This window comes from Elephantulus edwardii, unplaced genomic scaffold, assembly GCF_000299155.1.
Source record: "Elephantulus edwardii isolate Elephantulus edwardi_28Jun2011 unplaced genomic scaffold, EleEdw1.0 scaffold00209, whole genome shotgun sequence".
In the NCBI taxonomy this organism is placed as follows: Eukaryota; Metazoa; Chordata; class Mammalia; order Macroscelidea; family Macroscelididae; genus Elephantulus; species Elephantulus edwardii.
The window spans coordinates 304,667-316,987 of record NW_006399959.1 but is presented as its reverse complement, the minus strand read 5'-3'; the positions used below and the strand labels follow the sequence as shown (position 1 = coordinate 316,987).

The following is a 12,321-nucleotide window of genomic DNA, read 5'->3' as shown; positions in this document are numbered from 1 at the left end:
AAAGAAGCTCTATGACATTGATGTGGCTAAGGTCAACACTTTGATTAAGCCTGATGGAGAGAAGAAGGCCCATGTTCGACTTGCTCCTGATTATGATGCTTTGGATGTTGCCAACAAAATTGGGATCATCTAAACTGAGTCCAGCGGGCTAATTCTAAATGTAATAAATTTTTCTCACCATAAAAAAAAACCAGGAAAACAAAAAAAAAAACAACCCCAAAAACAGGCTTGGAAGCAGGAGTGGCATGCAATTCCAAAATAGTTTGACTCTATGAGCTTAGAGAAAAGATGAAAGTTTTCCTTGTTCAAGACTTTAGTTCATAAGGTCACTATGAGTTGTCTACAACTTGACAGCACTTAACACAACTGGTTTATTTACAAAATTTGAATACATTGTTTTTCAAACCAGATTCTTCCAATTTCCCTTACCCCATAATCCATCAATAGTACAGCACCATGATTTAATTCTGCTTCCCCCTGCACATCCTTATCCCTCTGCTTCTCCCCTTTCCCCTACATACTCATTGTACAATAATGGTTTTATATAATATTTGTCCTTGTGGGACAAATAACTTGAGGGAGTTAGTTCACTCTGCATAATGCTGTCCAGTCCCTCCCATTAGGGAACAATTTATAAAATCATTGCTCCTACATGCTTAGTAGTATTCCATTGTATGAATGTACCATAATTTCTCAATCCATTCATTTGTCGTTGGACATCTGGGCTGTTTCCATGTTCTTGGGATGGTGAATAACGCTGCTATGAACATTGGTGTACAAGTCTCCATTTGTGCCTCAGTTCTCATGTTCTCAGGGTTTATTCCAAGCAGCAGAATAGCTGGGTCATATGGAATTTCTATATTCAGCTTTTTGAGGAAGCACCAAACTGCCTTCCACAATGGTTGTACCACCTTAAAATCCCACAACAATGTATAAGAGTCCCAGTCTCACCATATCCTCTCTGACATTTATTACTTGCTGTCCTGTTAAACTTTGCCACTGCTACTGGAGTGGATGGTATCTCGTTGTGGTTTTGATTTGCATTTCTTTTTTTTTATTTCTTTATTTTTCATTTCAATGAACATCTACAGAGATTTTGGAATTCCATTCATTCATTGTTGCAGCCCCCCCCCCGCCACCCCACCCTCCTGTTTGCTCCTTTCCTTCAAATGCAAAAGAAAAACTCCCTCATTGGTACGCAGTCCCCCACACACATCCTCCAACCCCCAAATATAATCCACTCTGCAACCCTCATTCCATACTCTTACGATAAACATAATGCCCTAAAATAGAAAATATTCTCTCCCCCCAAGACTTCAATGCCGTAAACATATTTCATCCAGTTTTTCTCAGTCTTACCCCCCCATCCCAATGTCAGCCTCATTCTACAACAGTGGCACCATATAGCATTTGTCCCTCTGTGACTGAGTTACCTCACTCAGCATAATGTCCTCCAGGGTCACCCATTTTAAATAATATTTCATGAGTTCCTTGTTTTTCAATGCAGTATAATATTCCATTGTGTGAATATACCACAGCTTCTCTACCCACTCATTTGTTGATGGGCATTTGGGTTGTTTCCAACTCCTTGCTATTGTAAACAAAGCCACAATAAACATAGGTATGCATATATCTACTTGGGTACCATTTATGGTCTCTTTAGGGTATATTCCCAGTAGTGGAATTGCTGGGTCAAATGGTATCTCTACTTGATTTGCATTTCTCTTATACCAGTGATTTTGAGCATTTCTTCATATGTCTGTTGGCCATTTGAATATTTTCCTCTGTGAAAATTCTTTCTATATCTTTTGCCCATTTTGTAATTGTATTATCAGTCTTTTTCTTGAGGATGCCCAAGAGTATTCTGTAAACTTTTGTTATGATACTCTTGTCTGAGAAGATATTACCAAATGTTTGTTCCTAGATGGTAGGTTCTTTTTTCACCCTGTTGGAAGAAGGTTTTGATGTGCACAAGGATTTAAACTTTAGAAGGCCCCATTCATCAATTTTATCCTCTTCAGATTGTGCATCTCTGGTTGTATTTGGCAATCTCTTTATACTAAAGACTGGGACTTCTAAGCTTGATCTCAGTTTGTATCTTTTGAACTTTATGGTTTGGGGCTTAATTACAGGTCTCTGATTCTCACTGAGTTAATTTATGTGTATGGAGTGAGATGGGGATCCTGTTTCAGCTTTCTACAGGTAGCATTCCAGGTTTGCCAGCACCATTTATTGAAGAGGTTGTCATTTCCACATTTGATATATTTTATTTCCTTGTTGAATATCAGTTGTAGATAAATGGGTCTATTTCTGGGTTCTCAATTCTGTTCTATTGGTCTATGTGCCTGTCATTGTAGCAGAACCATGCTGTTTTGGTTACTACTGCTGTGTAGTGTGTTTAGAGATCAGGGAGTGCTATGCCTCTCACTTAATTTTTTTTTTCTCAGAAGTGTTTTACTTATTTAGAATCTCTTACCTCTCCGAATAAACTTGACAATTTCCCTTTCAATCTCCTTGAAAAATGTATTTGGTGTCTGGATTGAGATTGCATTGAACATGTAGATTGCTTTTGACAGGATTGACTTTTTCATGATATTGAGTCTTCCTATCCATGAACACAGCACATTTTTCCATTTCTTTAGGTCTTTTATTCTGTCTTGCAGAAATGATCTGTAGTTTTCTTAGTGTATTTTATATCTCTAGGTAGGTTCATTCCCAAGTCTCTCAATTTGTGGTTGCCTGTTGTCAATGGTATTGCTTTTTTTAATTTTCTTCTCCGAGTTATCTTTGTTACTGTAGAGGAATCCTACTGATTTTTGGATATTTTTCTTATATCCTGCCACTCTACTAAATTGGCCTACTAATTGTTGACTCTCTGTGATTTTCTGTATATACTATCCTATCATCTACATATAACAACAGTTTAACCATCTCTTTGCCCATCTGGATGCCTTTTATTTCCTTCTTTTTTGTATTTCCCTAGCAAGCACTTCCAATACGATATTGACTAGAAGTGGTGAAAGTTGGCATCTTTTTCTGGTCCATGGCAAACCTATTCTTAAGATGATCTTGCACCACAACCAGATAAAGGTAAACAACCCAATTGCTAAATGGGCACAGGGTATGACTTCACCAAAGAAGACGTTCAGATGGCCAACAAACACATGAAGAAATGTTCAAAATCCCTAGCTCTAAGAGAGATGCAAATCAAAACAACTATGAGATAATCATCTCACCCCAGTAACAATAGCAATTTTTAAGAGAACAGCAAACAACAAATGCTGGTGAGGTTGTAGAGAAACCAGAATCCTTATTCACTGTGGGTGGGAGTGTAAAATAGTGCAACCACTATGGAAGGCAGTATGGCGCTTTCTCAAAAAGTTGGAAATAGAAATACCGTTTGACCCAGCAATTTTGACTACTGGGAATATACCCTAAAGAAACTATAACTGCCACCCGAGCAGATATATGCACACTAATGTTTATTGTGGCTTTATTCTCAATAGCAAAGAGTTGGAAACAACCTAAGTGTCCATCAACAAGTGAATGGATAGAGAAGCTGTGTTATATTCACGCAATGGAATACTATGCTGCTTTGAAAAACAAAGAACTCATGAAATATTATGCAAAATGGATGACCCTGGAGGACATTATCTTAGTCACAAAAGAACAAATACTGCATAGTGCCACTGTTGTAAAACAGGACTGACATCAGGGTTGGGGAGAGACTGAGAAAGATGGGATAAATTATGTATAGGGCTTTGAAACAGATGAGGGAGAGAACTGTATAAAAGGGATATATGGGTATTGTCATGACAGGAATCCAGAATGAAGGCTGCATAGTGGACTGGACTCAGGGGGCAGGGGAATTGCATAACAGTGAAAGAATTTTTCTTTTACTTTTCGAAGAGAAGAGTGAACTGGGATGGGGGCAGGCAGGGAGAAAAGTACAACAATGAATGAATGGAAATCCAAAGTCTCTGTAAACTTTCATTAAAATTAATAATACTAAGAAAAGATGACTTGAAATTCAGATGGAATTGAATCAAGATCATATCTTGGCTCTTTTGGACAGTTTAAATTTTGTTCAGCCTCAATTTGAACTTGCACATGAGTAGTTGATGATCTGACTCACAGTCTGCATCTGGCCTAGTACTGATTGCCGATATTGAGCTTTTCCAGTGATTTCTTACACAAATATAGTCAATCTGATTATTACTATGCAGCCCATCAGGTGAGATCCATGTGTAAAATCATAGTTTGTGTCTTTTTTTATTATTAATTTCAATGAAAATTTCCATTCATTCATTGTTGCACTATTTTCCCCTCCCTCTACCCCAGTACACTACCCTCTTGGAAAAGTAAAAGGAAAATTATTTCACTGTTTTACAATCCCTCCCCCCAGGTCCACTCCACTATGTAGCCTTCGCTCTGGACTCCAGTCATGACAAAAATACCTAATCACATATTCTTTTAAACAGTTTTCTCCCTCATCTGTTTCAATGCAATATACATTATTGAACCCATCTTTCTCAGTCTCCCCTCAACCCTGATGTCAGTCCTGTTTTACAACAGTGGCACCATCCAGTATTTGCCCTTTTGTGATTGAGATACTTCACTCAGCATAATGTCCTCCAGGGTCACCCATTTTGAATAATATTGCATAAGTTCCATGTTTTTCAATGCAGCATAGTATTCCATTATGTGAATATACCACAGCTTCTCTATCCATTCATTTGTTGCTGGACACTTAGGTTGTTACCAACTCCTTGCTATTGTGAACAAAGCCATGATAAACATGGATGTGCATAGCTTGTCTCTTTAAAGAAGATATTTGCAATGAATCAGTCATTGCAAATACAAAATTCAATGATTTTATTTCCAGCTTCCTTTCTATCACCAAGGCCATATTTTCCAACTACTATTCCATCTTCACTGTTTTCTACTTTTGTATTCCAGTCACCATATGCAATATGAATATTGCATATTCAGTCGATTTTGGACTGTAAGATTTGGTAAAAATTCTCAATTTCTTCCTATTTGGAAGATGTAGGAGTGTTTATTTGAATAATAGCCGTGTTAAGGGGTCTTTCTTGTATGTGTGGATATTATCCTATCACTCACAACATTGTATTTCAGGATAGAAACAGAAATTTAATTTTTTACTATTAATATAACACCATTCTTCTGTTTTTCATTCTCTGCATCGTATATGATATGATTATGGCACCAGGGATATCGTTGCTGATGTCAGATAGATCCTGGTTGAAAGTAAGGAATACCAGAATGTCTTTTTGTGCTTTATTAACTATACAAAGGTATTTGACTGTGTGGATCATAACAAGTTGTAACTGACATTGGAGCACTTAATTGTGCTCATGCAGAACCTATACCTGGTCCAGGAGGTTGTGTGCTAACAGAGCTGGGAAACACTGTATGGTTTAATATTGAGAAGGGAGTGCATCAGGGTATTCTCTCTCCATACCTATTCAATATGTATGCCAAGCAAATTATCTGAGAAGCTGGATTATGTAAAGAGGAGTGTGGCATTAGCATCAGAAGGAAATTCATCAATAACTGGTATTATGTGGATGACACAACTTTGCTTGCTTAAACTGCGGAGGACTTGAAGTAATGCAGACTTCAATATGGATTGTATCTCAATGTCAAGAAAATAAAGATTCTTAATGATAGGCAGCATCATGATGGATGGAGAGGAGACTGAAGCTGTCAACAGCTTTATCTTGCTTGGATCTACAATTAATACCCTTGGTACCAGCAGTCAGGAAATAAAGAGATGCACTGCACTGGAAAAACGTGCAATTAGGGACCTCTCCAAATTATTGAGGAGTAATGATGTGAGTTTGAGGACTAAAGTACGTCTGATTCAGGCCATAATCTTTCTGATTACTTGCTATGCATTTAAGAGCTGGACAATGAATAAGAAAGTAAGTATGACAGGAAAAGAATTGATGCTTTTGAGCTGTGGTGCTGGAGAAGAGCATTGAACATCCATGGACTGCCAAGAGAACAAATAGATATGTCTTGGAGAGGATGCAGCTGGAGTGCTGTTTGGAGGCAAGAATGAGGAAGCTTTGCCTCACATACTTTTGACATGTTGCTAGGAGGGCCTATTCCTTGGAGAAAGACTTGATGCTGAGAAGAGTAGAAGGTCGGTGTAGGTGAGGAAGACCTTCAACCAGGTGTTGTGTGTCAAGAAGTGTGAGGATGGCTCAGGATAGAACAGGGTTCAGTTCTTTTTTGTTGCTATGAGTTGTACTCAGCTTGATGGCACCTAACAACAATAATCCAAGCGATGGTCTTCACAATTAGTTGCTATGAATCAGAGACTAGACAATGACTAAGGATGTTAGAAGAAGAACCAATGCCTTTGTATTGTGGTGCTAGAGAAAAGCATTGAATATACTGTGGACTGCCAAGAGGAGAAATAGGTCTGTTCTGCAGAGAGTGAAACCAAGCTGCTCTTCAGAGGGAAGAATTTTGAAGCTCTATCTCATATATTTTGGGCATTACGGCAGGAGAGGCCAGTCCTTGGAGAAAGACAAGCTTGGAAAGATTAAGGGACAATGCAAGAAGGGAAGACCCTGGGTGATATGGGTTAACTCAGTAACTGGAATAATGGGGATAGATGTGTTGGAGACAATAAAATTGGCTCAAGATAAGACAGGGTTCAGAGATATTGTACACAGTGTCAGTATGAGTAGCAGGTGATTCAACAGCATATCATAGCAACAAATGATTCTTATGTTTTCTTCATTTCCCCTTCTAGTAAGTTCTCATTGAAATTCTAGTCTTCTAAGTCACTAATTCTGTTCCATTCTTTTTTTTCCTTTTTTGCCCCTCTACTATGTCGAAACATTCTGCCATTTTTGCCTTCATATGCTGGATTACATTTTCATGTATTTCTGGTTTTTTCTAGTAATTTATTAGTTATGCCTCTTCTGTCTTTGATGATTTTAAAAATTCTTGTAGTTCATGGTTTCCATTATTTCTTCCCTCTTTTGTAGCTTCTTCAGTAGCATTCATGTACATCTGCATTGATATATTTTTTCTGGCTCCCTGTCTCTGAGGTAGTCACTTTATTTATGGTTTTAACTTTTTCTTCTCTAATTTGCATTTTTTTTCAATAGCTGTTGAACTATAACTCCATGTCTATATATTTCTTCTGTCCCACTGTCTCTGGGGTTTTCATTTGGTCTGCAATCTGATCTGCTGTTTTGGGAGAAGGTTTGTTTTAGTTTTTCATAAGATTTGAACTTGTCTGCTTCTTCCTTGATATTATGCCAAGTTCTTCTTGGTATGTATGTTACAGTTTCTGTTGTGTCTGGGTAGATTGTTATCAGTTCTGTTTCTTCATGATGATGTTGATAAGTTGCAGACTTTAAATGTTGCCCAATTCAGTTTCCCAGGACAATCATCCCCACTGGTTGTATATGGGAGCCTCTGTTTCTCATTTCCTGTGGAAAGCTTCTCATCTAATTGCCCTTTGAGGATCAAGGAACTGGGGTTTCTCTCTTTGCCCAGCTGTGGGGCACCCATTTCTCTGTCTTGTCTTGTAGTTTGATAGGAGGGGAGCATTTCCTCCCAAGTGTAGGTAAAGTCCCAAGTGTTCTGCCCTTGATATTTTGTTGAGGGGAAAGTCCCAGGGAAGTGGCTGGGTTTGAACAATGCCTCCCCCAAGTCTCACTTGGTGCTTTTGGCCAACTCATGCACCCTTCTTCTCTCCTGTGGTTTGTCAAGAGGGAGCCTGGGAAAGAGACAAGGTCCAAATAGTGCAATCTCCTAGTCTATGTTGGTAAAGCAAATCTGCTTTCCTCTCTCCTTTTCTATGACTAGTCAGGAAGGAACTACTCCAGTCTATTTCATTTCCTGAGAATGGTTCTTTTGAACTCTACTACTTTCTTGGAAAGGCTTGCGGAGGCGACCACAAGGTGCAGGGATTATGGGGTATGGGGACTGCAAGCAATGGGGAGCACAAAAGGAGGCAACGTAGATGTGACCCAGCATGAGGGGAGCACAAAAAGGGTGGTCCCAATAATAGACACATTTTAAAAAGAGTAGAAGCAATATACACTAAGGGAGTGATCAGCATAATATTATCAAGGAAAGAGAAGATACAAAGAGATGCATTTTAAATAATAAAAAAGAGAGTTCTTTTTTTTCTAAAGGACTTAGAACAATACTAACATATAGTTGCTTCTACATAGACATTTGCTAAATAAATTAAAAATGTGAAGAAGAGAATGAGTACAAAGAAGTTATTTCTGCTTATCAATTGAGTTTACAACTGTTCTCTCTTCCTCCCCACCTCCTTCCTTCCTGCTTGTCCTCATTCCAATTCTAAGGGTTCTGGAATACTGCTCATCCTAAACTTTTCCTCTTGAGGGAGTGAGAATCCACACCTTACCAACTTCTCTCTTCCATTCTGCAGGTGGGATGCAGGACACTGTCCACAGGAGATCAGGCACTGGAGACCACTGGGCCCCACCACATTCATCAAAAATTTCACTTAAGTTTGAGTTTAAGCTGTAAATATTCACAGCCTTGGAAACACTATTTGCTGTTCTTTGTCCTGCAGGGTTGCTACGACTCAGAATCCACTTGATGATGATGATGGGACTGGTTTTGGCAAACTTGGGAGACCCTGGAACTGGCAAGAGTACCAATCATTTCACCCCTCTTGTTTTATTTTCACTTGATATACAATTCCCATACCATGAAATGCAGCCCTTTAAAGTTTACATTGTTTTGTTGTATTTAGAATTGTTCATCCATCACCACTATTTATTTTCAGAACACTTTCTGCACACTCCAGAGAAGTCTTGTAGACCTTGACAGTTGGTATCCACCCTCATGCTCCCCTTCAAACTCACTGCAATCCAGTAGAATCTGACTCATAGTGACCATCTGTCAGGTTTCTGACATGGTATATATGAAAAGAGATTGTCCATCTTTGTCCCACACAGTGGCTACCAGATTTGAATGTTTGACCTTTGGGTTATCCATATAACATGCAACTAACACACTATGCCACTTTTCAAAACTCATTGGTATCCAGTTGGAACCAACTCATAATTGACATTTTACTGGTTTTCTGAGGCTGTAAATTGCAGGACAGTATATTATCCATTTTACTTCATGGATTACATCTCAACAACAAGGAAAAAAAAGCTCTCACCACTGAGTCAATAGACAGCTTGATGATAGAAGGGGAAAAGATTGAAGTTATCAAAGATTTCATCTTGCAATCAATACCACTGATAACAGCAGTCAAATAATGAAAAGACAATTTACAGTGGGGCTGTCAGGGACCTCTCCAAAGTATAGGAGCCAATTTAAAGTCTAAAGTGCACCTGATCCAAGTCATAGTCTTCTCACTTACTCACTGTACATCTGCAAGTTGGGTAATGATTAAGGGTGACAGAATAAGAATTGATGCCTTTGAATTGTGGTGTTGGAAAAGAATGCAAGATATCCCATTTGTTTCCAAAAGAACAAACAAGTCTGTTTTGGATGAAATGTGACCAAGACGTTTTTTAGAAGCAAGAATGGTGAAGCCATTTCACATATTTTGCATGTGCTGTTGGCAGTCCTTGGCTAAAATGTTTGGTAAGGCTGAGGGTTAACAGATATGAAGAAGACCTTCAACAAGATGGATTGGTATAGTGGTGTAATTGTTGTTGTTGTTATGTGCTGTTGAGTTGCTTGCGACTCATGGTGACCCTATGTACAACAGCTCTAAACTCTGCTCTGTCCTGTGCCAATTTCATTGTCTCTGACACACTCATCCTGATTGCCCCAGTCATCGAATCAATCCACCTCCCAAAGGGCCTTCCCCTCCTGAGCCTGCCCTCCACCCTCCCAAGCATGATGTCATCCAAGGACTGGTCTCTCCTTACAACATGACCAAAGTATGTCAGACGAAGTCTCAGAATCCTTGCCTCCAAGGAGCAGCCCGGTTTAACCCTCTCCAAGATGAATCTGTTTATTTTCTTAGCAGTCCATGGTACCCTCAGCACTCTTCTCCAACACCAAAGCTCAAAAGCGTCAATTCTCCTTCTATCCACCCTGATCATTGTCCAGCTCTGTGATGTATAACAAGTGATTGCAAAGACCATGGCCTGTACCAGATGCACCTTAGTCTCCAGAGACACACCATTGCTTTTTAGTACTTTAGAGAGGTCCCTAACAGCAGACTTTCCCATCACAATACGTCTTTTAATTTCCTGGATGCTGGTGCCAAGAGTGTTAACTGTGGAGCCAAGCAGACTAAAGCTGTGAACAATCTCAATCTCTTCACCATCCATCCTGATGTTGCCAATTGGTCCAGTGGTGAGAATCTTTGTCTTTTTGACATTGAGCCTCAATCCATATTGAAGGCTGCAGTCCCTAACCCTCCGCAGCAAGCGCTTCAGGTCCTCCTCAGTTTCAGCAAGCAGGGTTGTGTCATCTGCATAACATAAAACATTACAATGAAATGTGCTTGGAGCTGGAGTCAGAAAACCAAAAGGGTCGAACTCGCTCAGCATTTCTTAAGCTCAAGGAACTGAAGAACAAATTCAAACCTCGAGTTGCTATAATCAAGGATGCATTAGGCAGAGCATTAAATGATCCAGGAGGTATCAAAGAAGATGGAAAGAATATATGGAGTCATTGTATTGAAAGGAATTGGAAAAAAAAAAAAGAAAGGAATTGGCAGACACAGAAGAATTTAATGAAATAACATATGAGCAAGAGCCTGTGGTGATGAAGGAAGAAGTTCAAGTTGCTTTGAAGGAAATTGCAAAAAATAAGGCCCCAAGAATAGATGATATACCAATAGACATATTTAAGCTAACAGATGCTGCCCTGGATGTGCTCACCAAGTTGTGTCAAGAAATCTGGAAAACAACCACTTGGCCAACTGACTGGAAGAGATCTATATTTGTTCCCCTTCCGAAGAAGGGTGACCCAACAGAGTGTGGAAACTATAGAACAATATCGTTGATTTCACATGCAAGCAAGTTTCTGCTGAAGATTATCCAAAAACGACTGGAACAGTACATCCGCAGAGAACTGCCAGAAGTCCAGGCTGGATTTAGAAGGGGTCATGGTACTAGGGATATTGTAGCTAATGCTAGATTTATCTTGGCTGAAAGCAGGGAGTACCAGAGGAATGTCTATCTGTGTTTCATTGATTATGCAAAGGTGTTTGAATGTGTGGATCTTAACAAACTGTGGCTGACTCTGAAAAGAATGGGAATCTCAGAACACTTGATCGTACTAATGCAAAAGCTATACTTGAACCAAGAGGCAGTCATCAGAACAGAGCAGGGTAACACTGCATGGTTCAAAATTGGGAAGGGTGGACACCAGGGATGTGTCCTGTCTCCACACCTTTTCAACCTGTATGCAGAACAGATTATCTGGGAGGCTGGGCTCTATGGGGAGAAATGTGGGGTCAAGATTTGTGGGAGATCTATCAGCAATCTGCGTTATGCAGATGACACAACCCTGCTTGCTGGTGTAATAGTACGCTTAAATATATCAGAGATAGTGAGGATGGCACTGGGTAGGACAGGATTCAGATCCATTGGTCGCTATGAGATATAGTCTCAGGGCACTTAACAGCAACAGTAATCCTTCAGAGTGGCTGGTGGATTTGAACTACCAGAGAAGTGTAATCTTTGGGTTAGCAGCACAGCTCCCTAGGGACTACACCACCCAAGCTCCGTACCATACCACCAGGGTAACACTATTCTACTTTCTGTTGTTGTTGTTAAGTGCCATTGAGTCATAGGTGACTCATAGCAACCGTATGAATGAAAGACCTGGACACTTGTATAAGTTTCATCCTTACTCCAGGTTCATAGGGTTTCCAGAGGCAAGCCATTTCAGAAGTGGATGCCACTCCTGCTTCCAAGCTTGTTTTAATTGGGGAGCTCCACCAAACACTGTCCACCATGGATAACTATTGTTGCATTCGACACATCCATGTCATAGTGTTCAGCTTCACAGTCACCACGAATTTCCTCTGTACAGCAAGTGGATAGACCAAGGCTATACAACCTAGAAGAATGAATGTTTGACCAAAAACAGTTAACAAGCCCACTGCCTCATCAAGGAGATTTTTTCCTCTTTTTAAAAAATTTCATTTTAATTTTAATGAACATTTGCAGAGATTTTTGGATTTCCATTCATTCACTGTTGCACTTTTCTCCCTGCCCAGCCATTTTCCCCACCCCGCAGTTCACATCTCTCTTTGAAAAGCAAAAGAAAAATTCTTTCTCTAGTATACAATCCCCCCACACCCCTCCCACC

General features: G+C 39.7%; 1 protein-coding gene across 1 annotated transcript in view; it reads left to right on the top strand.

The window, feature by feature from the left end:
* SEC14L5 (SEC14-like 5 (S. cerevisiae)) overlaps nt 1–12,321 on the top strand; it is a 110,618-nt gene that overhangs the window by 38,411 nt on the left and 59,886 nt on the right.